Source organism: Mobula hypostoma, chromosome 12, assembly GCF_963921235.1.
Source record: "Mobula hypostoma chromosome 12, sMobHyp1.1, whole genome shotgun sequence".
Classification (NCBI taxonomy): Eukaryota; Metazoa; Chordata; class Chondrichthyes; order Myliobatiformes; family Myliobatidae; genus Mobula; species Mobula hypostoma.
This window is the reverse complement of record NC_086108.1, coordinates 101,480,883-101,508,301: the sequence shown is the minus strand read 5'-3', so window position 1 is coordinate 101,508,301 and position 27,419 is coordinate 101,480,883. Positions and strand designations below refer to the sequence as shown.

The window sequence follows — 27,419 nt, the reverse complement described above, 5'->3', positions numbered from 1 at the left end:
ACCGGGTATTCACCTTACTATCTGCTGTTTGGGGTGGATCCCTACCTGCCCGTGGATGCTCTGCTGGGGCAAGAACAGACGGTGGACCGGAAACATGACTGGCTGGCTGTACACCAGAGCTGACTGAGGGATGTGCATACCAGAGCAAAAGAATACTCTGGACAGAAGGCGGCAGAACGCATTGCCTGGCAGGAGGACAAGGTCTACTGTCCCAAAGTTGATGTGGATGTGCTGGTTTACCTGAGGAACAGACTATTAGGCCGTAATAAGATTCAGGATGCTTGGAACTCAACTGTCTACAGGGTGGTAGAGGTACTGGGCAACACCTACACGGTGGAACCTTGGGAGGGTGGGCCTAGCAAGAGGGTGAACAGGGTAGACATCAGGCCCTGTGAGAACCATCCCACTCCAGCTACCCGAAGGAGACTGCAAACTCCAGTAACTCAGGCCAGCTGACCTCTGGGGCATTATTCAGATTCTGAGGATTCAGAGAATGGTGTGATAGTGGTAGAAGATATGTCAGAACAGGGTGTACAGGATCTTGACCCTATCCTAGACAGCATATCTTCTGAAAATATGACACCTTCTGGAACTGAGACTGGGGAGCCGACGATGGCTACTGCAGGGGCAGAGGTCGGTAGCCCTCCTGTGGCAGCACCCTGCAGGAGTAAACGAGTAAATGCTGGACAGCACCCCAACCCACATCGCGAACCAAGGTAAGTACTTGATGAGGCCTCCATAAGTCAGGCAGCAGTGTCTGAGATACTGGCTAGTCTCAGTTCAGTTCTCTTTAGAGAAGCAGCTAACGAGGTTAAAAGTACCCTTGTAGTGAGCGAGTAATCGAGGACGATTACTTGAATGCAGGGAAGGATGTAACCAGGTGACCGTCGAATCTTATTCATTATCGTTAAAAGTGTACTTGGGCATCCATCCAGGTAGTGCTAGAATAGTAGTCTGTGCCTTTAAGTGGAGGCAGTGATGTCATTATGCACGTGCGGGGTAGTGGGGAGACCATTTTTGGCTTCTGCAGAAGAAGCTGGTGAGGCTTTGGGATTAAGTTCCTCCCAGAGATACTGGGCATGGTGAGGAAAGGTGAGTGTTAATTGAGGATATCTATGTGAATTCGTTTTACATGTGGATGCTTTAGGTTTTCATGAGTGAAAGCATCGGGGCTGGATAGCGTGGCTTGTGCAAAGTTCCTTACCAGCCAAGTAGGTTAGACTTCCTGTAATTTAGCTACCAGGCAATATCTTGTAAAAGTTGTGCCAAAGTGTACCTTTTGTCTAACTTTATTGTATCATGACTGATTGTGCATGTAACAGCGTAATGTGAATGTTTAGTCTCTGGTTGGAAGTTAAGCACGTGCGTACTAAAAGAGAGTAGACATCTTAGATGAGATGTATTCGCTTACATTTGCTGCTATGTATAAGTTACAGGGTTGGTGGGATCCTAATGTTGTTCGTATTGTCCTTCAGAATTGTTACTACCGTATTAGTCTTGTATTAGTACTGTATTCATTTTGTGCGGTTTGCTTTATGTATTTTTATACTGCATACACAATTTGTTCATGCATGTACGGGGTCTCTATGTTAAATTTAAAATGGCTTCTTTGTTGTGTTAATCTTTTAAATTGTGTATGTGGATTAAAATGTTTTAAATACTGAGAAAGTCTGTAGCTAGAAATTTACTTGGGCTAATACAGATAGCAGTGTGCTATTAGCCAATGGGTGGTCATGTTATCATTTCTTGGGGTGATAATGCTGTCTCATATGACTTGGGAACGGGGGTTTTTGGCAGGGAGTCGGAGGAGAGACGGAGAGGACGACGGACGTGCGAAAAGGTCAATCACTCCCGGTGGTCCTGAGCCGCGAGTCGACAGGATTCGGGTGGTCGCCAAGAATTTCTGAGCTCCAACTTGTGCACGAAGAACTTGAACTTTAAGTCTGGCGCCTTTTTTTCCGTTACTACTTTTTCTGTATCGAACTTATATTAATTTCATAGACATAGTAATATCTCTAAAGTGTACTTGGTAAAATGTACTGTGTGTGCTGGCTGATGGTTGATGTTTGGGACGACTTGGGTGGCATTGGTACAGCAACCGACCCAGCGGGAAGCATCCAGGCCAGTGCCGGGCGGGATTTCCCCTAGACAAATATAGCGGAGCGTTACATACACAAGGGTGTGGATCGAAAGTTAAACTAAGTTTATAACGGCAGGAACTGGTTGTAAATTCATTCGTTTTGTCTTGAGACCCTCTTCTGGCACTAAAACATCTAAAACAGATAAAGGAATTAAAACCCAAAAAAGTATTTGTTGTCCTGAGTGTGTACTTTTCCCCAGGCTACAAAATATATTTGGGATGGACATAGGTGGAATTATGTTTTTTGGGAACTGGCACAGAAGTGGAGTTGGGCCAGCAGAAAATCAACAATGACTATATTGAATAATGGTGCAAGATTAAGGGACCTAGTGACTTACTTCCTTGTGTGCTTGTGAATCAGCACACGTCTGGACTTCTAGATGTTATTTAAATTTCAAAGTAAAATTCATTATCAGGGTACATACTTGTCATGAGGTCCAACCCTGAGATTATTTTTCCTGCAGGCATACTCAGCAAATCTATAGAACAGTGATTGTAGACAGGATTAATGAACTATGCAAATACAAATATAAATAAACTGTAATAATTAACGAGTATGAAGTAACAAGATAACAAGTCTTTGAAGCGAGACCATTAGTTGCGGGAACACCAAAAATACTTAGCCCCTTTTGTTCAAGAGCCTGATTGTTGAGGGGTAGTAACTGTTCTTGAACCTGGTCATGTGAATCCTAAGGCAGTTGTACCTTCTAGCTGATGGTGAAAACAGAAAAGTGTGGTGAGGATCTTTGATGATGGATGCTGCTTTTCTATGACAGCATTTCATGTAGATGTGCTGAACGACTGGGAAGCATTTACCCGTGATGTACCGGGACGAATCCAGTATATTTTGTAGGATTTTCTGCTCAAAGGCATTGGTGTTCCCATCACTCACAACACGCTGGAGGAAATCAGCAGGTATTAGTGTTCCCATACCAGGCCCTAATGCAACCAGTCAGCACACTTTCCACCACACTTCTATAGAAATTTGCTCCACTGACTACTGAGGAGCAGAGCATTCCTTTTACTTAGAGTATTCCAACACATTTTTATTTCATTCTTCTTTTTATCTGTAACACAACATTATAATACATTTTTCAGTGAACTCAATAAATTTAAAGGCATGTAGTAAGGCAATGTTACGATAGTCATAGGGGACTTCAATATACGGGTAGATTGGGAAAATCAGGTTGGTGCTGGATCCAAAGAGAGGGAATTTGCAGAATGCCTCTGAGGTGGCTTTTGAGAGCAGCTTGTGGTTGAGCCCTCTAGGGGATCAGCTATTCTGGATTAGGTGTTGTGTAATGAACCGGATATGATTAGAGAGCTTAAGGAAAAGGAACATTCAGGAAGCATAATTATAATAAAATTCACCCTGCGGCTTCATAGAGAGAAGATAAAGTCAAATGTATCACTATTCCAGTGGAGTAAATGGAATTAAAAAGACATAAGAAAGGAGCTGGCAAAGTTTGATTGGAAGGGAACCTGGACAGGGATGGTGGCAAAACAGCAAAGGCTGGAGTTTCTAGGAGCATTCCAAAGGGTCAATTTGGATACACTCCAAAGATGAAGAAGTCATGGTCATAGAAAAGTACAGCACAGAAATAGGCCTTTCATCCCATGCAGTCCATGCTAAGCTATTGAAACGGCCTACTCCCATTGAACTGCACCAAGAGCCCAGCTCTCCATATCCCTATTAACCATGTACCTATCCAAACTTCTCTTAAACTATGAAATTGAGCTTTCATGCAACACTTGCACTGACTCTCATGGCCCTCGGACTGAAAAAGTTTCCCCTCATGTTCCCCTTAAACATTTCACCTTTCATCCTTAACTAATGACCTCAGTTGTAGTCCCAACCAAACACAGTGGGAAAAGCCTGCTCGCATTTATCCTACCTATATCCCTCATAATATTGCATAACTCTATTAAATCTTCTCTCAATAGTCTAAGTCCCAAGGAATAAACATAGAAACATAGAAAACCTACAGCACAATACAGGCCCTTCAGCCCACAATGCTGTGCCGAACATGTACTTACTTTAGAAATTACCTAAGGTTACTCATAGCCCTCTATTTTTCTAAGCTCCATGTACCTATCCAAGAGTATCTTAAAAGACCCTATTGTATCTGCCTCCACCACTGTCGCCAGCAGCCCACTCCATGCACTCACCTCTCTCTGCGTTAAAAAAAAACTTACCCCTGACATCTCCTCTGTACATACTTCCAAGTATCTTAAAACTGTGTCCTCTAATGCCCTAATCTATTCAATCTTTCCAATATAGCTCAGGTCCACCAGATCTTTGTAAATTTTCTCTGTAATCCTTCAACCTTATTTAAATCTTTTCTGTAGATAGGTGATCAAAATACTCCAAATTAAGCCTCAACAATATCTTATACAACGTTAACATAACATCCCATCTCCTGTATTTATTACTTTGATTTATGAAGGCCAATGTGCCAAAAGCTTTACTTATGACCCTACCAACCTGTGATGCTACATTCAATGAATTATGAACCTGTATTCCCAGATCTCTCTGTTCTACTGCACTCCTCAGTGCCCTACCATTCACTGTGTAAGAACTACAGGGGAAATTTATGTTGCCTGGATTGGGGAGCATGCTTTATGAGAATAGGTTGAGTGAACTCGGCCTTTTCTCTTTGGAACGACGGAGGATGAGAGGTGACCTGATAGAGGTGTACAAGATGATGAGAGGCATTGATCGTGTGGATAGTCAGAAGCTTTTTCCCCGGGCTGAAATGGTTGCCCCAAGAGGACACAGGTTTAAGGTGCTGGGGAGTAGGTACAGAGGAGATGTCAGGGGTAAGTTTTTACTCAGAGAGTGGTTAGTGCGTAGAATGGGCTGCCGGCAACAGTGGTGGAGGCAGATACGGTAGGGTCTTTTAAGAGACTCTTGAATAGATACATGGAGGTTAGTAAAATAGAGGGCTATAGGTAAGCCTGGTAATTTCTAGGGTTGGGACATGCTCGGCACAACTCTGTGGGCCGAAAGGCCTGTAATGTGCTGTAGGTTTTCTATGTTTTTGTGTTTCCATGAGGTACTAACTCATCATGATCTCAGACACTGTATGCAAAATTATATCTTCTTAGTCGATGTGAACCTTAGTTTTATATCAATATCATCAAAGAATCTTGCAACAGTACATCACTAGGTTTTAATAGGCACACTTAATGTCAGAGAAATGTGTACAATATACTGTATATCCTGAAGTGCTTTTTCTTCACAAACAACCACGAAAACAGAGGAGTGCCCCAAAGAATGAATGACAGTTATATGTTAGCACCCCAAAGCCCACCCAACTCCCCCCTCCCATACATAAGCAGCAGCAAAGCATCAACCCCCTCACCCCCCACCACCAGCAAAAAAGCATCGGCTCCCCCACTGAGCACTCAAATGTACAACAAAGCATCAAAAAAGACACAAACCTGCAGTACCCTAAAGACTACTCAGTCACCCAGTAATTTGACATAACACAGGCTCTCTCTCTCCCTATCAAGGGAAAAAAGAGATGTCCCCGTTTCACAGTGAAAGGGGGGACATAACAAAGAAACTCGTTGATTTATGGTGATTAAAAGTCTGTTGCGTCGCTTTTTCCCTGCTCTGTGCTCAAGGAACTTGGGTCTCTGGGCACACAGCCAGCAGCCAGCTCACTACTTACGTTTTTCTGTCTCCCAGCTTTGAATTCTCATAATAATTGGAAAGCCACTGCACAATTTCTAATGTACTGTCCAAAGTCCACATTCCCTGTACAAGTGCCATAGATAGTAAACACCAGATGTTCTCGTATGTCAGGTGTATGGCCTCCTCTACAGTCACCAAGATTAAAGAGTTCTGATGTGTCTTCATTAGAACTGGGTTGCTGAGATTTCCATTTCACTGAGATTCCGTTTGCACTATTTGTTTTCCTGCGTGGGGTGGGGGTGGTTGATATTCTCGATTGCATGATTTTATCTCACATGGAGGGGCTGATAATCATGTTGCCTTTCTTGTTGCTGTTTGGTGCAATTTGTTTGTTTTATTGTGCGGAGGGGGGTTAGGGTTTGATGTTCTTGCCCTTAGCATGATTTATTTTTCTGTGTTGGGGGTGATATGCCTTTGTGTGATTTTTTTTTGTGTGGGGGATGATGTTTTTCTTTGAATGACTTCTATAGTTTTCTTTGTTTCAAGGCTAACAGGAGAAGATGAATTTCAGAGTTGCATACTGCATACATACTTTGATAATAAATGAACCTTTGAACTCTTTTCTGAACATTTGAGGTAAGGTGAGTGCCAGCTATTCTAAGCTTATAACAGTATGCCAATGTAGAATAACAGCTTCCCTAAATGAATTTTCTATTCACATCTTAATCAGGGTCAAAGATTCCAGAGAACTAAAAGAACGTACTCAAATCTCCACACATTGACAATGGAAGTTGAGAGGTTCCAGCAATGAAAAAACAATTCAGGCAGCAAATCTTGTATCTTCCCACTCGGAAGAACTTTACCTTTCTCGGGCAGTGAGAAACCAGAAGAGAAAAGGGAACAGCAGCAGCACAGCCAATTTTTCAACTAAAGTCAGTTGCATGAAGTGTATCCAGCTGCAGCTCCTTGAAGACCGTATTAGGGATCTGGAGCAGCAACTGAATGACCTTCAGCTTGTATGGGAGAGCGAGGAAATAATTGATCAAAGCTACAGGAAAGTAGTCACCCCGAAGTTGCATGAGGCGAGTAGCTGGGTGACTGCCAGGAGAAATGGAAATAGGCAGTTAGGGCAGAGCACCCCTGTGGCCTTTCCCCTCAAAAATACGCTTTGGATACTTTTGTGGGAGATGACCTCCCGGGGGAATGCCACAGCAACCGGGTTACAGACACTGGGCATGGGTCCGTGGTGCGGAAGGGAAAGAGAGAGAAGAAGGGAGCAGTCATGGTGGGGACTCGATAGTGAGGGGAACAGATTCTGAGGATGTGAATGGGACACCCAGAGGGTATGTTGCCTCCCAGGTGCCAGGGTCAGGGATGTCTCAGATTACGTCCACAATACTTAGGAGAGGGAGGAGGAGCTGCCAGATGTCTTGGTAGGTATTGGTACAAATGACATAGGAAGGAAAAGCAATGTGGTCCTGAAAAGAGAATTTAGAGAGCTAGGTAGAAAGCCGAGAAGCAGGACCCCCTGGTGCAGGAGGGAGGGCTTCAGGTTCATGGATAAGTAGGATCTCTTCTGGGGGAGGTATGACCTGTTCAAAAATGATGGATTGCATCTGAACCCGAGGGGGACCAAAGTTTTCACAGGCAGGTTTGTTAGAGCTGTTGGGAAGGGTTTAAACTAACTTGGCAGCAGGGTGAGAACCGGATTGAAGGGACTCAGGATAGGATGGATGGTAAAAAAGTAAAGATAGCATGCAGTCAGATTGTCAGGAAGGGCAGGCAGGTGATGGGACCTAGTTGCAGCCAACAGGCTGAATATCAAATCATTAGGGATGCAGAATCAGAAAGGATAGCAAATGCAGTAATCAATGTGTTGTAGCTAAATGCATGTACATAGAATATAGAATAGTACAGCACAGTACAGGCCCTTCGGCCCACATTGTTGTGCCAACCCTTAAACCCTACCTCCCATATAATTCCCCACCTTAAATTCCTCCATATACCTGTCCAGCAATCTCTTAAATTTCACTAGTGTATCTGCCTCCACCACTGACTCAGGCAGTGCATTCCACGCACCAACCACTCTGAGTAAAGAACCTTCCTCTAATATCGCCCTTGAACTTCCCACCCCTTACCTTAAAGCCATGTCCTCTTGTATTTGGCAGTGGTGCCCTGGGGAAGAGGTGCTGGCTGTCCACTCAATCGCTTCCTCTTAATATCTTGTATACCTCTATCATGTCTCCTCTCATCCACCTTCTCTCCAAAGAGTAAAGCCCTAGCTCCCTTAATCTCTGATCATAATGCATATTCTCCAAACCAGGTAGCATCCTGGTAAATCTCCTCTGTACCCTTTCCAATGCTGCCACATCCTTCCGACAGTGAGGCAACCAGAAATGGACATAGTACTGTAAGTGTGGCATAACCAGAGTTTTATAGAGCTGCATCATTACCTTGCAACTCTTAAACTCTATCCCTCGACTTAGAAAAGCTAACACCCCATAAGCTTTCTTAACTACCCTATCTACCTGTGAGGCAACTTTCAGGGATCTGTGGACATGTACCCCCAGATCCCTCTGCTCCTCCACACTACCAAGTGTCCTGCCATTTACTTTGTACTCTGCCTTGGAGTTTGTCATTCCAAAGTGTACCACCTCACACTTCTCCGGGTTGAACTGCATCTGCCATTTCTCAGCCCACTCCTGCATCCTATCAATGTCTCTCTGCAATCTTTGATAATCCTCTACACTATCTACAACACCACTAACAACCTTTGTGTCCTCTGCAAACTTGCCAACCCACCCTTCCACCCCCACATCCAGGTCGTTAATAAAAATCAGGAAAAGTAGAGGTCCCAGAACAGATCCTTGGGGGACACCACTAGTCACAACCCTCCAATCCAAATGTTCTCCCTCTACCATGACCCTCTGCTTTCTGCAGGTGAGCCAGTTCTGAATCCACCTGGCCAAACCTCCCAGGATCCCATGCCTTCTAACTTTCTGAATAAGCCTAATGTGTGGAACCTTATCAAATGCCTTACTAAAATCCATATAGATCACATCCACTGCACTACCCTCATCTATGTGCCTGGTCACCTCCTCAGTCAGGCTTGTTAGACATGATCTACCCTTCACAAAGCCGTGCTGACTGTCCCTGATCAAACCATGATTCTCTAAATGCCCAGAGATCCTATCTCTAAGAATCTTTTCCAACTGCTTTCCCACCACAGACATAAGGCTCATTGGTCTATAATTACCTGGACTATCCCAACTACCTTTTTTGAACAAGGGGCCAACATTCGCCTCCCTCCAATCCTCCGGTACCATTCTTGTGGACAACGAGGACATGAAGATTCTAGCCAGAGGCTCATCAATTTCTTTCCTTGCCTTGTGGAGCAGCCTGGGGAATATTCCATCAAGACCGGGGACTTATCTGTCCTAACGTATCTTAACAATTCCAACACCTCTTCTCCCTTAATATCAATATGCTCCAGAACATCAGCCTCACTCATATTGTCCTCACCATCATCAAGTTCCCTCTCATTGGTGAATACCAAAAAGAAGTATTCATTGAGGACCTCGCTTACTTCCACAGCCTCCAGGCACATCTTCCCACCTTTATCTCTAATCGGTCCTATCTTCACTCCTGTCATCATTTTGATCTTCACATAATTGAAGAATGCCTTGGAGTTTTCCTTTACCCTACTCACCAAAGCCTTCTCATGCTCCCTTCTTGCTCTCCTCAGCCCCTTCTTAATCTCCTTTCTTGATACCCGATATTCCTCAATAGACCCATCTGATCCTTGTTTCCTAAACCTCATGTATGCTGCTGCCTTCTACCTGACTAGATTTTCCACCTCACTAGTCACCCATGGTTCCTTCACCCTACCATTCTTTATCTTCCTCACTGGGACAAATTTATCGCTAACATCCAGCAGGAAATCCCTAAACCTAAGTATAAGAAATAAGGTGGATGATTATTACAGATTGCCAGGTATGATGTTGTGGCCATCACTAAATCGTGGCTGAAGGATGGTTGTAGTTTGGAGCTGAAAGTCCGAAGTTACATGTTATATCGGATGGATAGGAAGGTAGGCAGAGGTGATGGTGTGGCTCCACTGGTAAAGAATTGCATGAAATCAGTAGAAACATCTGACATAGGATTGGAAGATGTTGAATCCTTGTAGGCTGAGTTAAAGAACTGCAAGGGTAAAAGGACGATGATGGCAGTTATATACAGGCCTCCCAGCAAGCTGGGAGGTGGACCACAGGTTACAACAGGAAATAGAAAAGGTGAGACAAAAGGGCAATGTTATGGTAGTCGTGGGAGATTTTTTTTTAATACTTTATTTTCAAAATTTTCAAAAAACAATGAAATCAATAAGAACATTTAAGCTCAGACATGTGTAAAAATAAAATACAAAAACAAAGAACATAACATTAGAGGGATGCCTATTGTACAAAGTACTCAAAATTGCTAAATATTAAGTCTCAAATGAGGGCCGTGAGAAATCAGCTGGGGGGAAATTATTTATCTGCCCCTGGCCTCATCTAAGTAGGCAAGAAATGGATCCCAGATAGCCGAAAATTTTATAATTGAATTGGTTCTCAATTTCCCTCGGGATCAATAAAGTCTGTCTCTGTCTATGTCCTCAAGAACCCAAGTCTCTCCATCTGTATGACTGAGATCATGTCAGCCATCCATCTCCAAAGAGAAGGGGGAGAGGGTGATTTCCATTCCCTCAAGGTAAGTCTTTTGGAGACAGTTATCCCCAGCATCAGAGGCTGTTGTATGGCTGTAGGGAGGCATAGAGTGGATTGCGAACAGCCAAAGATGGCGAGACCAACTTCCAAAGGGAAGGATCTTTTATAAGCCTCTGAGTATCAGTCAAATATTTTGGACTAAAATCCAGTCAGTGATGGGCAAAACCAAAAAGTGTGTGACAATGTACCCTCCGTCTCTTGACATCTATCACACGTTGGCAAGACAGAAGGGTAAATCCTGTGCAACCTGAGTTTAGAATAGTGGAGACGGTGGACAACTTTAAACTGGATCAGCTGGTGTCTGCTGTTAACAGAGCAAGCTTGTATCATAGTCATGGGAGATTTTAATATGCAGGTCAATTGGGAAAATCAGGTTGGTAATGGATCGCAAGAGAGTAAGTCTGTTGAATGCCTAAGAGCTTTTTCAGAACAGTTTGTTGTTAAGTCTACTAGGGGATCAGCTATACTAGATTGGGTGTTATGTAATGAACTGGAAGCAATTAGGGAGCCTAAGGTAAAAGAACCCTTGGGAACTAGTGATCACAAGATGAGTCTGTTCAACTTGAAATTTGATAGGGAGAAAGTAAAGTCTGATGTAGCAGTATTTCAGCGGAGTAAGGGAAATTACACTGGTACGAGAAAGGAGTTGGGCAAGGTAAATTGGAAGGAGCTGCTGGCAGGGATGTCAGCAGAGCAGCAATGGTGTGCATTTCTGGGAAAAATGAGGAAGGTGCAGGACATACATGAAGAAGGTAAAGATGGAATACGAAAGTAAGCTAGCCAGCAATATTAAAGAGAATACCAGAAGTTTCTTCAGATATATAAAGTGTTAATGAGAGGCGAGAGTGGATATTGGACTGCAGGTAAACAGTGCTGGGAAGGTAGTAATGGGGGACAACAAAATAACAGATGAATTGAATAAGTATTTTGCATCAGTCTTCATTGTGGAAGACACTAGCAGTGTGGTCAAAGTTCTAGGTGTCAGGGGGTGTGAAGAGTGTGAAGTTACTATAACTAGAGAGAAGGTTCTTGGCCATTATAATGGATGAAGTCTCATAGTCATAGTCATACTTTATTGATCCCAGGGGAAATTGGTTTTCGTTACAGTTGCACCATAACTAATTAAATAGTAATAAAACCATAAATAATTAAATAGTAATATGTAAGTTATGCCAGGAAAAAAGTCCAGGACCAGCATATTGGCTCAGGGTGTCTGACCCTCCAAGGGAGGAGTTGTAAAGTTTGATGGCCACAGACAGGAATGACTTCCTATGATGCTCTGTGTTGCATCTCAGTGGAATGAGTCTCTGGCTGAATGTACTCCTGTGCCCAACCAGTACATTGCGTAGTGGATGGGAGACATTGTCCAAGATGGCATGCAACTTAGACAGCATCCTCTTTTCAGACACCGCCGTCAGTGAGTTCAGTTCCATCCCCACAACATCACTGGCCTTAGGAATGAGTTTGTTGATTCTGCTGGTGTCTGCTACCCTCAGCCTGCTGCCCCAGCACACAACAGCAAACATGATCGCACTGGCCACTACAGACTCGTAGAACATCCTCAGCATAGTCCGACAGATGTTAAAGGACCTCAGTCTCCTCAGGAAATAGAGATGGCTCTGACCCTTCTTGTAGACAGCTTCAGTGTTCTTTGACCAGTCCAGTTTATTGTCAATTCGTATCCCCAGGTATTTGTAATCCTCCACCATGCCCACACTGGCCCCCGGACGGAAACAGGGGTCACCGGTGCCTTAGCTCTCCTCAGGTCTACCACAAGCTCCTTAGTCTTTTTCACATTAAGCTGCAGATAATTCTGCTCACACCATGTGACAAAGTTTCCTACCGTAGCCCTGTACTCAGCCTCATCTCCCTTGCTGATGCATCCAACTATGGCAGAGTCATCCGAAAACTTCTGAAGATGACAAGACCCTGTGCAGTAGTTGAAGTCCGAGGTGTAAATGGTGAAGAGAAAGGGAGACAGGACAGTCCCCTGTGGAGCCCCAGTACTGCTGATCACTCTGTCGGACATACAGCGTTGCAAGCACACGTACTGTGGTCTGCCAGTCAGGTAGTCAAGAATCCATGACACCAGGAAAACATCCACCTGCATCGCTGTCAGCTTCGCCCCCAGCAGAGCAGGGCGGATGGTGTTGAACGCACTGGAGAAGTCAAAAAACATGACCCTCACAGTGCTCGCTGGCTTGTCCAGGTGGGCGTAGACACGGTTCAGCAGGTAGACGATGGCATCCTCAACTCCTAGTCGGGGCTGGTAGGCAAACTGTAGGGGACCTAAGTGTGCCCTGACCATAGGCCGGAGCAGCTCCAGAACAAGTCTCTCCAGGGTCCTCATGATGTGGGAGGTCAATGCCACGGGTCTGTAGTCATTGAGGCCGCCGGGGCGCGGCGTCTTCAGCACAGGGGCGAGGCAGGACGTCTTCCACAGTACAGGAACCCTCCGGAGCCTCAGGCTCAGGTTGAAGACATGGCAAAGTACTCCACATAGCTGAGGAGCACAGGCTTTGAGCACCTGGTACTGACACCATCCGGTCCTGCAGCCTTGCTTGGGTTGAGACGTTTCAGCTGTCTTCTCACCTGTTCAGCTGTGAAGCCCACCATGGTGGTTTCGTGTGGGGAAGGGGTATAGTCATGAGAGCAGGGTGGGGGACTGTGAGGAGGGGTAGGAGGGGAGAGTGGAATATGTGTTGGTTGGGGGCTGACAACAGGTGGCTCATGTGGGGGATGGGCAGGGGCCACAATGTCAAATCTGTTAAAGAACAGGTTAAGTTCATTGGCCCTGTCCACGCTGCCTTTAGCTCCTCTGTTGCTAGTTTGCTGGAACCCAGTGATGGTCCTTATCCCACTCCAGACCTCTCTCATGTTCTGCTGGAGTTTCCACTCAAGCTTCCTCCTATACCTGTCTTTAGCCTCCTCGATCCTGGCTTTCAGGTCCCTCTGTATTGCCCTCAGCTCCTCCCTGTTTCCATCTCTTAAACGCCCTCTTTTTAGCATTCAGGATGTCCTTAATGTCCTTTGTTACCCATGGCTTGTTATTTGAATAACGAAGGACAGTTCTTGTTGGAACATTGCCGTCCACACAGAAGTTGATGTAATCAGTGATGCACTCTGTGAGCCCATCAATATCCTCTCCATGTGGCTCACAGAATACCTGCCAGGGTACTTGGAGGCATATGGTAACCTAGGCCATCGTCAACATGGTTTCCTCAAGAGGAAATATTGCCTGAAAATCTGTTGGAATTCTTTGAAGATGTAACAAGCAGGATAGACAGAGGAGAATCAGTTGATGTTGTGTACTTGGATTTTCAGAATGCCTTTGACAAGGTGCCACATATGAGGCTGCTTAACAATCTATGAGCCCATGGTATTACAGAAAGGAATCTAGCATGGATAAAGCAGTGGCTGATTGGCAGGAGACAAAGAGTGGGAATAAGGGGAGCCTTTTCTGACTGGCCGCCAGTGAGTAGTGATGTTCCACAGTTGTCTGTTGAGACCGATTCTTTTTACATAATATGTCTGTCAGTACCTCCAGTTGAACTCTCTTTTTGTGTGTTTCCCCCAGCTGTCAGTCTGTGGTTTTGTATTGTCATGTGCCCCTGTCCCCACTCCTGCTCACCTCCTGCTGTTCTCCATCTCTCACCTATTTCTCATTATTACCTGTATTGCTGCCACCTGTGTCTGATTGTGCTCCACCTATCATCTGCCTCTCTGTTCATTGCTCAGTGTATTTTAGTCCTGTGTTTTCACCTATTTGTTCCAATGAATTTTCCTGAGTCTTTCTAGTGTTTGTATCTGTACTCTGTCTGTCTGAATATTGACTCTGCCTGTTTCCTGATTCTGGTGTTTGGATTTCTCTAGATGTTTTGATCTCTGCCTGAACTTTGATGCTGACTCTGTTTGCACCTTGGGATTTGTTACTCAATTAATATCACTGTGTGCACAGTACTGGGTCTGTGATTGGATCTCTACTCCAGTGTCCTGACAATGTCAATGATTGGATGATAGAATTGATGGCTGGCAGTAATGCACCATTAAGCTGGATGCCAACCGCCGTAAAACAAGATACAGACAGACAGAATTGATGGCTTTGTTGCCAAGAGTGCAGCCTATAGGAGGAAGAACTGGTGGTTTTGTGGAAGTACCGTGGCTACATAAGCATTTAGACAGATTAGGAGAATGGGCAAAGCACTGGCAGATGAATAGAGTGTTGGAAAGTGTATGGTCATGCACTTCAATGGAAGTAATGAAAGGGGTGACTGTTTTTGAAATGGAGAGAAAATACAAAAGAGATGCAAAGGGACTTGGGAGTCCTTGTTTGGGATTCCCTAAAGGTGAATTTGCAGGCTGAGTTTGTGGTAAGGAAGGCAAATGCAATGTTTGCATTCATTTCAAGAAGACTAGAATATAAAAGCAAGGATGTCATGTTGAGACTTTATAGAGCACCAGTGAGGCTTCTCCTGAGCAATTTTGGGCCCCTTATGTTAGAAAGGATGTGCTGAAACTGGAGACTGTACAAAGGAGATTCATGAAAATGATTCCAGGATTTATTTAAAATTATTGTTTTTTTCCTTGTGCATTTGCACAGTTAGTTGTCTTTTGCACTCTGGTTGAAAGCACTAGTTAGTACATAATTCATTGATCCTGTTATAGTTACTATTCTATAGATTTATTGAGTATGTCCACAAGAATTTACATCTCAGGATTGTACGGTGACACATATGTACTTTGATAATTTTCTTTGATCTTTTGAAAATCTGGTGAAGTGAATCATTTCAAATTAGATTGAAGCTGATTGAAAATGAAAAAGAACATCTTATGCCCTTGGGGGAATTCTGGAATCTTACTGTAATTAGGTTACTCAAACTAATCCTTTATTTCTTTAAGGACTCTCGTCAAGGGAAAATCTTGTCTGATAAATCTGTTGAAAACTTTCCAGAAATAACAGGATGGGTAAAGGAGAATCGGAAGGCCTCTGACGAGTTGTCACACATGAGACTTAAAGCAAGATAAGCCCAAGATATTTCGGGAAACATACTAGCATTGGCTGATTGGCAGGAGGCAAAGAGTGGGAATAGTAAGGGATCTTTTTCAAACTGTCCGCTGGTGACATGTGGTGTTCCACAGGAGTCAGCATTCCGGCCGTTTCTTTTTGCTTTGTATGCCAACAATTCGGATGATGAAGCTGATGGCTTTGTGGCCAGGTTGGTGAACAATATGAAGATAGGTATAGGGTAGGTAGTGTTGAGGTAGCAGAGAGGCTGCAGAACAAATTAGACAGATTAGGAGAATAGGCAAAGAGGTGATAGTTGGAAAACAGTGTCAGCAAATGTATGGTCATTTACTTTGGTAGAAGGATTAAATGCATAGACTATTTTCTAAAGGGGGAGAGAATTCAAAAAGATAATATTTCAACAGATTTATCAGACAAGATTTTTCCTTGAGAAACCATGCTGAATGGAGTCCTTAAAGAAATAAAGGATTAGTTTGTGTAACCTAATTGCACTAAAAGAATCTGGAATTCTGCCAAGGGCATAAAATGTTCTTTTTCATTTTCAATCAGTTTCAATCTTACAGCTGTATAGGACCCTGGTCACACCCCACTTGGAGTACTGTGCTCATTTCTGGTCACCACACAACAGGAAGGATGTGGAAACTACAGAAAGGGTGCCGAGGAGATTTACAAATATGTTGCCTGGATTGGAGAGCATATTTTACAAGGATAGGTTGAGTGAACTTGGCCTTTTCTCCTTAGAACAGAGGATGGGAGGTGACCTGATAGAGGTGTATAAGATGATCAGAGGTATTGATCAGAGGCTTTTTCCCAGGGCTGCAATGGCTATCATGAGAGGGCACAGTTTTAACGTGCTTGGAAGTAGGTACAGAGGAGATGTCAGGGGTAAGTTTTTTACAGAGTGGTGAGCGCATGGAATGGGCTGCGAGTGACAGTAGTGGAGGCGGATATGATAGGGTCTTTCAAGAGCCTCCTGGCTAGGTACATGGAGCTTAGAAAGACAGAGGGCTATGGGTAACCCTAGGTAATTTCTAAAGTAAGTACATCTTTGGCACAGCATTGTGGGCCGAAGGGCCTGTATTGTGCTGTAGTTTTTCTATGTTTCTAAAAATTTGAGGTGCAAAGGGATTTGGGGGTCCTTGTGCAGGATTCCCTGAAGATTAATTTGCAGGTTGAATCAGTATTGAGGAAGACAAATGCAAAGTTAGCATTGATTTCACGAAGACAAGAATATTAAGGCAAGGATATAATGCTGAGACTGTATAAGGCACTGGTGAAGCCTCACTTGGAGTATTGTAAACAGTTTTGGGCCCTTCGTTTAAGAAAGTATTGATGGCTCTGGGCCTATATTCACTGGAATTCAGCAGAATGAGGGTTGACCTCATTGAAACCTATCAAATGCTGGAAAGCCATGATATAGTGGATGCGGAGAGGACATTTTCCAAGGTAGGAGATTCTAAGACCAGAGGACACAGCCTCAGAATAGAGGGACATCCTTTTACATAGAAACATACATAGAAAATAGGTACAGGAGTAGGCCATTCGGCACCACCATTTATTATGATCATGGCTGATCATCCAACTCAGAGCCCTGCCCCAGCCTTCCCTCCATACCCCCTGATCCCCGTAGCCACAAGGGCCATATCTAACTCCCTCTTAAATATAGCCAATGAACTGGCCTCAACTGAGGAACAGAGATGAGGAAGAGTTTCTTTGTACAGAGACTGGTGAATCTGTGGAACTTTTTGCCACAGGTGGCTGTGGAGATGAACTCATTGGGTATATTATTGAGAAAGTAAGGAGGCATGGGATCTAAGGAGACATTGTTTTGTGGATCCAGAACTGGGTTGCCCACAGAAGGCAAAGAGTGGTTGTAGATGGGTCATATTCTGCATGGAGGTCAGTCACCAGTGGAGTACCTCAGGGATCTGTTCTGGAACCCTTACTCTTTGTGAATTTTATAAATGACCTGGATGAGGAAGTGGAGAGATGGGTTAGTAAGTTTTACTGATGACACAAAGTTTGGAGGTGTTGCGGATAGTGTGGAGGGCTGTCAGAGGTTGCAGCAGGACATTGATAGGTTTCAAAACTGGGCTGAGCAGTGGCAGATGGAGTTCAACCCAGATAAGTGTGAGGTGGTTCATTTTGGTAGGTCAAATATGATGGCAGAATATAGTAATAATGGTAAGACTCTTGGCAGTACGGAAGATCAGAGGGATCTTGGAGTCTAAGTGCATAGGACGATCAAAGCAGCTGTGCAGGTTGACTCTGTGGTTAAGAATGCATATGGTGTATTGGCCTTCATCAATCATGGAATTTAATTTAGGAGCCAAGAGGTAATGTTGCAGCTGTATTGGACCCTGGTCAAACCCCACTTGGATTACTATGCTCATTTCTGGTTGCCTCTCTACAGGAAGGACGTGGAAACCATAGAAATGGTGCAGAGGAGATTTACGAGGATGTTGCCTGGATTGGGGAGCATGCCTTATGAGAATCGGTTGAGTGAACTTGGCCTTTTCTCCTTGGAGTGACGGAGGATGAGAGGTGACCTGATAGAGGTGTACAAGATGATGAGAGGCATTGATCGTGTGGATAGTCAGAGGCTTTTTCCCCAGGGCTGAAATGGCTGCCACAAGAGGGTACAGGTTCAAGGTGCTTGGGAGTAGGTACAAAGATGTCAGGGGTAAGTTTTTTTTTACACAGTGGTAAGAGCATGGAATGGGCTGCCAGCAACGGTGGCGGAGGTAGATACAATAGGGTCTTTTAAGAGACTTCTGGATAGGTACCTGGAGCTTAGAAAAATAGAGGGCTATGGGTAACCCTAGTAAATTCTAAGGTGGGGACATGCTCGGCACAATTTTGTGGGCCAAAGGGCCTGTATTGTGCTGTAGGTTTTCTATGTTTTAATATTTTGTATCTTACACTGAACTACTGCCACAAAATAATAAATGACACAACTTATGTCAGTGGTAATGAATCTGGTTCAAACAGATAATTAACAATGCATACAAACCTCCTCTCATTCTCTCTGGAAATGCTTGTGCATTCCTGGCAAGGTAATATATAATTAATTATTACTCACTCTTTACCTTGAAAATAACACAGATTGTGAAACAATCCAAAGATCACCCTAGTGGCAAGTTGATTCCAGCAGCCTTACCTCTTGATTGCTCCATCTGTATCCCGTCAGCATGGTGCAAAATCATGATTTAAGATCATAAGGCACAGGAGCAGAATTAGGCCATTCAGCCCACTGAGCCAGCTCCACCATTCCATCATGGCTGGTTGATAACTTCTTTCAATCCTATACTCCTCCTTTCTCCCCATAGCTTTAATGCAATTGCTAATCAAGAACCAATCAACTTGTGCTATAAATATACCAAATGACTTGGTCTCCATGGCCATTTGTGGTAATGCATTCCACAGATTCACCATCCTCTGGCTAAGGAAATTCCTCTTTAAAGCTGGGACTGCCTACTATTCCTAGGTTCTGCCCTCATGTCTTAGACTCCTCCACTATAGGAAACATTCTTCATAGGTCCACTCAAGCAAGGCTTTTCAATATTCAATAGGTTTCAATTCTTCTAAACTCCAGAGAGCACAGGCCCAGAGCAATGAAATGTTCCTCATATGTTAACCTTTTCATTCCCAGGATCGTTCTTGTGAACCTCCTCTGGTCCCTCATGTCCCGCATAGGAATATTTGATGCCCAAAAATTAACCCAACGACCATGCTTTGAGGGGGAGGATGTCTGGGTTTATATGCAGTCCGAGACTTGGTAACAATTTTTCCCCTGGTGTTTACACTGTCAAGAACTGCTGAAGACAGGATCTACCACACTGGAACCATGTGATAACTTGTGATATTTAATGACATGGTCGTAAGACAAGAGTCAAAAAGGAAAAGTTAGTTTGTATAAAATATATTCTCCAGGATTTCATTCCCGTGCAGCTATCAGAGAAGTTCAATACTGACAATTTGTTCCTCCAGCATCCCGAGATAGGAAATTTAGTAATATGTGATTCATTGTAATTATACATACTTGGTGAAACCCATGACTGCAAGAGTTCTGTCTAATTTAAAAGAACATTTTTACAGATGTGTTTTCTTGAATAAAAAGAGGTTGTCCATTAACTAGTGTCTCACCATAAGAAATACTTAAAATGTGTACATTTGCATAGCATCCCAGATCATAAGACATAGGAGCAGAATTAGGCCATTCAGCCCATCGAGTCTTCTCTGCCATTCTGTCATGGCTGTTCCGGATTCCCACTCATCCACATACACCTACATTCAAGGAAGTTGTTGAAATTTTTCTCGGCATCTACAGAGCACCAAACTACATGCAGCTGGTTGAAAGCATGTTTCAAGTATATAAAACCATGAAATGCAACATGTCACTAAAATTCATTTTCTGCATTCCCATTTAGACTTCCTCTGCAAATCTTGAAGCTGTTAGTGATGAGCACGGTGAAAGGTTTCACCAGGACATTGTGGTCATGGAGAAAATATGCCAGGGCAACTGGAATCCATCAGTGCTGGCGAATTATTGTTGGGCGCTTAAGCAAGAAGCCTCAGACACTGAGTACAAATGAAAATCATTAACAAAATATTTTTAACTTAGTTGAACTACTGCAAAGCATCAGCACCATTATGGAATTAAACACATTATATTCAATGAAAGTTAATTTGTTGTTTCTCCAAATTCCTACGTGATACAAGTAGTCTGAAATTATATTTGTGTTCATCTTCAAGCAGGCTGGGCGATCTGAAAGACCATGTAAGGAATCTGGAGCAGCAGCTGGATGACCTTCGACTCATAAGGGAGAATGAGGCAGTCATAGATGAGAGCTACAAGGAGGTAGTCACACCTAATCTGTCGGAAGCAGGTCGTTGGGTGACAGTCAGAGGCGGGAAAGCGAAGGTGAACAGACAGGTAGTGCAGAGCACCACTGTAACTATTTCCCTGAATAATAAGTTTACCGTCCTGGATACTGTTGGCAGGGACGACCGACCAGGTGTGAGCCACAGTGGCAGGGCCTCCGGCACTGAGTCTGACCCTGTGGTGCAGAAGGGTGGGACGGAGAAGAAGAGAGCTGTCGTCATTGGAGACTCTATAGTCAGGGGAGCAGTCAGGAGATTTTGTGGATGTGAGAAGGACACCCGCATGGTTTGTTGCCTCCCGGGTGCCAGGGTCCAGGATGTCTCTGACCGGGTCCACGACATCCTGGTACGAGAGGGAAAGCAACCAGAAGTCGTGATACATGTTGGGACCAACAACATAGGCAGGAAGAGGGATGAGGTCCTGAAGTGTGAGTTTCGGGAATTAGGCAGAAGGTTGAAGAACAGGACCTCAAGGATGGTGTTCTCAGGATTGCTGCCAGTGCTATGTGACAGTGATGGTAAGAATTGGAGGAGATGGTAGTTGAATGCGTGGCTGAGGAGTTGGTGCAGGGAGCAGGGTTTTAAATTTTTGGATCATTGAGATCTCTGCTGGGGAAGGTGGGACCTGTACAGATTGGATGGGTTGCACCTGACATTGAGGGGGAGCAATATCCTTGCAGGTAGGTTTGCTAGCATGGTTCGGGAGGGTTTAAACTAATTTGCAAGGGAGATGGGACCCAGAGCGATATAGCAGTGAAAGAAGTGCATGGAGTAAAGCCAGATCTAACATATAGAGGGGCTTTGAGTAAACAGAAGCAGAATAAATGGTATAAAGACAGTAAGGTAGAAGGGCTGAAATGTGTGTACCTTAATGCAAGAAGCATCAGGAACAAAGGTGATGAACTGAGAGCTTGGATACATACATGGAATTATGATGTAGTGGCCATTACAGAGACTTGGCTGGCACCAGGGCAGGAATGGATTATCAATATTCCTGGATTTCAGTGCTTTAAAAGGGATGGGGGGTGAGGAAGGGGAGGAGGGGTGGCATTACTGGTCAGGGATACTATTACAGCTACAGAAAGGGTGGGTAATGTAGCAGGATCCTCTTTTGAGTCAGTATGGGTGGAAGTCAGGAACAGGAAGGGAGCAGTTACTCTGTTGGGGGTATTTTTTTAGGCCCCCTGGTAGCAGCAGAGATACAGAGGAGCAGATTGGGAGGCAGATTTTGGAAAGGTGCAAAAATAACAGGGTTGTTATCATGGGTGACTTTAACTTCCCTAATATTGACTGGCACCTGATTAGTTCCAAGGGTTTAGATGGGGCAGCGTTTGTTAAGTGGGACCAGGACGGATTCCTGTCACAGTATGTGGACAGGCCGATAAGGGGGAATGCCATTCTAGATCTAGTACTCGGTAATGAACCGGGTCAGGTCAGAGATATCTCAGTGGGTGAGCATCTGGGGGACAGTGACCACCACTCCCTGGCCTTTAGCATTATCATGGAAAAGGATAGAATCAGAGAGGACAGGAAAATTTTTAATTGGGGAAGGGCAAATTATGAGGCTATAAGGCTAGAACTTGCGGGTGTGAATTGGGATGATGTTTTTGCAGGGACTGTTGTACTATGGACATGTGGTCGATGTTTAGAGATCTCTTGCGGGATGTTAGGGATAAATTTGTCCCAGTGAGAAAGATAAAGAATACTACGGTGAAGGAACCATGGGTGACAAGTGAGGTGGAAAATCTAGTCAGGTGGAAGAAGGCAGCATACATGAGGTTTAGGAAGCAAGGATCAGATGGGTCTATTGAGGAATATAGGGAAGCAAGAAAGGAGCTTAAGAAGGGGCTGAGAAGAGCAAGAAGGGGGCATGAGAAGGCCTTGGTGAGTAGGGTAAAGGAAAACCCCAAGGCATTCTTCAATTATGTGAAGAAAAAAAGGATGACAGGAGTGAAGGTAGGACCGATTAGACATAAAGGTGTGAAGATGTGCCTGGAGGCTGTGGAAGTGAGCGAGGTCCTCAATGAATACTTCTGTTAGGTATTCACCAATGAGAGGGAACTTGATGATTGTGAGGACAATATGAGTGAGGTTGATATTCTGGAGCATGTTGATATTAAGGGAGAGGAGGTGTTGGAGCTGTTAAAATACATTAGGACGGATAAATCCCCGGGGCCTGATGGAATATTCCCCAGGCTGTTTCATGAGGTGAGGGAAGAGATTGCTGAGCCTCTGGCTAGGATCTTTATGTCTTTGTTGTCCACAGGAATGGTACTGGAGGATTGGAGGATGATGAATGTTGTCCCCTTGTTCAAAAAAGGTAGTAGGGATAGTCCGGGTAATTATAGACAGGTGAGCCTTATGTCTGTGGTGGGAAAGCTGTTGGAAAAGATTTTTAGAGGTAGGATCTCTGGGCACTTAGATAATCATGGTCTGATCAGGGACAGTCAGCATGGCTTGGTGAAGGGCAGATCGTGTCTAACAAGCCTGATAGAGTTCTTTGAGGAGGTGACCAGGTATATAGATGAGGGTACTGCAGTGGATGTGATCTATATGGATTTTAGTAAGGCATTTGACAAGGTTCCATATGGTAAGCTTATTCAGAAAGTCAGAAGGCATGGGATGCAGGGAAGTTTGGCCAGGTGGATTCAGAATCGGCTTGCCTGCAGAAGGCAGAGGGTCTTGGTGGAGGGAGTACATTCAGATTGGAGTATTGTGACTAGTGGTATCCCACAAATATCTGTTCTGGGACCTCTGCTTTTCGTGATTTTTATTAACGACCCGGATGTGGGGGTAGAGGGGTGGGTTGGCAAGTTTGCAGACGACACCAAGGTTGGTGGTGTTGTAGATAGTGTAGAGGATTGTCAAAGATTGCAGAGAGATATTGATAGGATGCAGAAGTGGGCTCAGAAGCGGCAGATGGAGTTCAATCCGGAGAAGTGTGAGGTGGTACACTTTGGAAGGACAAACTCCAAGGCAGAGTACAAAGTAACTGGCAGGATGCTTGGTAGTGTAGAGGAGCAGAGGGATCTGGGGGTACATGTCCACAGATCCCTGAAAGTTGCCTCACAGGTAGATAGGGTAGTTAAGAAAGCTTATGGGGTGTTAGCTTTCATAAATTGAGGGATAGAGTTTGAGTCGCGATGTAATGATGCAGCTCTATAAAACTCTGGTTAGGCCACACTTGGAGTACTGTCTCCATTTCTGGCCACCTCACTATAGGAAGGATGTGGAAGCATTGGAAAGGGTACAGAGGAGACTTACCAGGATGCTGCCTGGTTTAGAGATTATGCATTTTGATCAGAGATTAAGGGAGCTAGGGCTTTACTCTTTGGAGAGAAGGAGGATGAGAGGAGACATGATAGAAGTGTACAAGATAATAAGAGGAATAGATAAAGTGGATAGCCAGCACCTCTTCCCCAGGGCACCACTGCTCAATACAAGAGGACGTGGCTTTAAGATAAGTGGTGGGAAGTTCAAGAGGGATATTAGAGGGATACTCAGAGAGTGGTTGGTGTGTGGAATGCACTGCCTGAGTCAGTGGTGGAGGCAGATGCATTAGTGAAGTTTAAGAGACTACTAGGCAGGTATATGGAGGAATTTAAGTTGGGGGCTTATATGGGAGGCAGGGTTTGAGGGTCGGCACAACATTGTGGGTCGAAGGGCCCGTACTGTGCTGTACTATTCTATCTATCTATCAGTCTATCATAAACAGAAAAAAAAATTCTGAGGAAGGAACATTTTGAAAAAAATTGTTGTCCAATGTAATCAGTCACCAATCACACTGTGGCAACACTCATGACATGCTGGAGGAACTGAGCAGGTTAGGCAGCATCTATGGAAACGAGTAAACAATGGATGTTTCTGGCCAATAGCTTTTATTATGACTTCATCATGCCAAATGGTGCCAGTCCCCTGCTGTGCAAAGGGAAATTATGATCATCAAAGACCTCTCTTCAGAGGCCTTTCTTGCATAGGTTGACTGCACATTATCTGTAAACTCTCCTTGCCTGGACATTACCTTAACCCTTGCCTTGCTGCAACTTCCATAGTACTGTAAAGCTATATAAGGTGTTATATATTTGTCAATATTATGACCATATTATGAGCAATTTTTGGCCCTGTATCTAAGGAAAGATGGCTTGTTCTTGGAGAGGTCTAGAAATGGTTCACAAGAATGATCCCAGGAATGAAAAGCTTCGTGTATGAGGAACATTTGATGGTTCTGGGCCTGTACTTGATGTACAGAAGGATGAAGGAGATCTTATTGAAACCTACCGGATACTGACTAATCTGAATAGAGTGGATGTGGCGAAGATGCTTCCATTAGTAGGAGAGTACAAGATCTGAGGGCACAGCATCTCAATAAAGAGATTTCTCTTTAAAACTGAGATGAGGAGGAATTTCTTCAGCCAAAGGTGGCAAATATATGGAATTTGTTGCCAGAAAGTGTGGGGGAAGCCAAGTCATTGGATACTTTCAGGAGATTGATAGGCTTTTGATTGGGAAAGGATTTAATCTTTATGGGAGAAGGCAGGAGAATAAGCCTTAAACATGTCAACCACAAATGTCGGAAACAGCTCTATTTCTACCTTTAATATTTTTATTTTTCCCTTTTGGGGTTCTTTTGAAGACCTTGACCTGGAGTTACACACCAGGTTCTTGGCAGGAATGGGACCCATTCTCAGGGTCCCATGACTGGCCGTTATTCCACATGCCAAGAGTTTGACCTGAGGGTCTCGCTCGCGTTTGGAAGCCAAAGGTCTTGGGGCTCTGGAGATGGGTGGATCAAGGGCCAGTATCATGGCAGGAGACTCGTGTGTCGTCCAGGAGGCCAGAAAATCTTTCGCTGTGGGCCTGAAGACCCAAGGTCTTTGCGAGCTTTGGACACAGGGCTCGAAAAAACCGATGAAATGGACTTTTAACATCGTAAACCAACGGGTTGTTGTTATGTCTCCCACTCGCTATGAAAATGGGGGATACCTCCCTCTCCCCTGCTAGGAAGAGAGAGAACCTGTGGTTTGTCGAATGTCGGATGAAATGCGAAGCCTTTGGTATAACTTTGGTCTGTGTCTTTGCTATTGCTTAGCACACGCTTGGGCTCGGTGATGGTACCGACGCACCTTTCTTTTGCTTGTGGGGGGAGGGCGAATCGTTACTTGCTGCCGCTTATGCACGGGAGGGGAGATTGAGGGGGGGGACCATGGGGTTCTCACGTTTAACTGTCGTTCATTCTTTGGGGCACTTCTCTGTTTTCGTGGATGTTTTGTGAAGAAAAAGCATTTCAGGATGTATATAGTACACATTTCTCTGACATTAAATTTGATCTTTGAACCTTTGAACAATTGAGTGGTGGAGCAGATTAACAGGCCAAATGGTCTAATTTTGCTCTATAACCTTTTGGTCTTAATGCTTGTTCAAATTGAAAGCACTGTCCATTCTTCTGTTATGGGATGACATTTCCTTTATATTATTTCTCTTATCACAATAATCTGTTGTAAAGTTGGCTTCTTTCCATCATATTTGACAAAGGTTTAGCTGTTAACCATGTTTACATCTTAAAACAATCATGAATTGCCAGTAAATTTTAAAGAGCTAAAATAAATCTTAATAAATCTAATCAAGTTTATTATCACTAACATACATCAGGAAATGTGTTAATTTGTGGCAGTAGTACTGTGCAAATCATAAATTATATGATGAATGACAATAAGAAATACAGTATCTGCATTGCTAACATAGAGTAAATATATTAAGTTGGTATCTAGACTTGTTTTCAGACTGCTGACAGATTTTTAGTATTTAGACTGTTTTCGAAATTTGAACCCAATAGATTTTGAATATTTTTGTCAGACTTCAGTGAATCCTGAACTTCACTTTTCAAAGTCTGTCCTGGATTCAATTTCATAATTGAGTAGTTTTAACAATATGGACTGTGACCCTCTTGCTCAAACCACCTATTAGTCTGCAGAGAATTTCCTATGTGACATAGGAGGCCATTCATCAAATCCGTACTGGAACTCAGGGCAATCCTGTCAGTTCCATTCCCCCACTTCAGAATCAGGTTTATTATGACTGCCTGATGTCTTGAAACTTTGAATACAAGATATTCTGCAGATGTCCTGATGAAAGGTCTCAGCCCAAAACATTGAATGTTTGCTCATTTCCATTGACGCTGCCTGACCTGCTGACTTTCTTCAGCATTTTGTGTGTGTTGTAGTGAAATTAGTAGTTCATCATCAGTGCCTGTCACATTTTCTCTCACACAAGCCCTTATCCATCTTCGACTAGGTATATGTTAGAGGTTTCAAGGAAAACTTCAAGCTTGACAAAAACTGGTTGAAGGAAGAAGTTCATCCTGACATAATGATAAGGATGCTGAGGAATTTTAAGGTGAGGTGATGTACCTAAGTGTCTAGGAAAGAGTCAGGGGTTGGGAGGTGGGGGTAAATGTGTTCAGACGGATGGCTTAGAAATGGTTCAACACACACAAAATGCTGGAGGAACTCAGCAGGCCAGACAGCATCTATGGAAAAGTGGTTAACTTAGGAGTCCAAGCTGTAGATGGAGGGGGGGTGTGTGTGTGTGTGTGTGTGTGTGTGTGTGTTTGTTTCTTACTACTATGAATAAGGTCAAGGTCAGGTTTAGACTTCTTCAAAGAAAAGTGAACTGGATATCACAGGAATGAAAGGCAACTTTCAGTCAAGAAATATAGGTATTAGTGATAGCCAGAAACTTGAGTGCACCCGTATGAGAGAGATTTCTTGTTTTGAGAAACATAGATTTATGTCTCACATACTACTTGTGATCAATTAACTGCTGGTGTATATGGAAACTTCTGTTTGGTAATGTTCTGCAATAAATCAACATTCAAAATTTGAATTGTATGGTGTGATCTCGAGTGTAAGGTTTGTCAATTCAGCTGATATTTAATCTAACTCAAGACACATTTGTGACTACAACAAA

General features: G+C 43.8%; 1 long non-coding RNA gene across 1 annotated transcript; it reads left to right on the top strand.

Moving 5' to 3' along the window:
• The first annotated feature begins 1,013 nt into the window (after positions 1-1,013).
• On the top strand, positions 1,014-20,091 carry LOC134355258 (uncharacterized). The gene is made up of 4 exons (XR_010020000.1): positions 1,014-1,092; positions 1,798-1,941; positions 6,327-6,421; positions 20,000-20,091. It is a non-coding gene; the product is annotated as an uncharacterized LOC134355258 (long non-coding RNA).
• Positions 20,092-27,419: the final 7,328 nt, after the last annotated feature.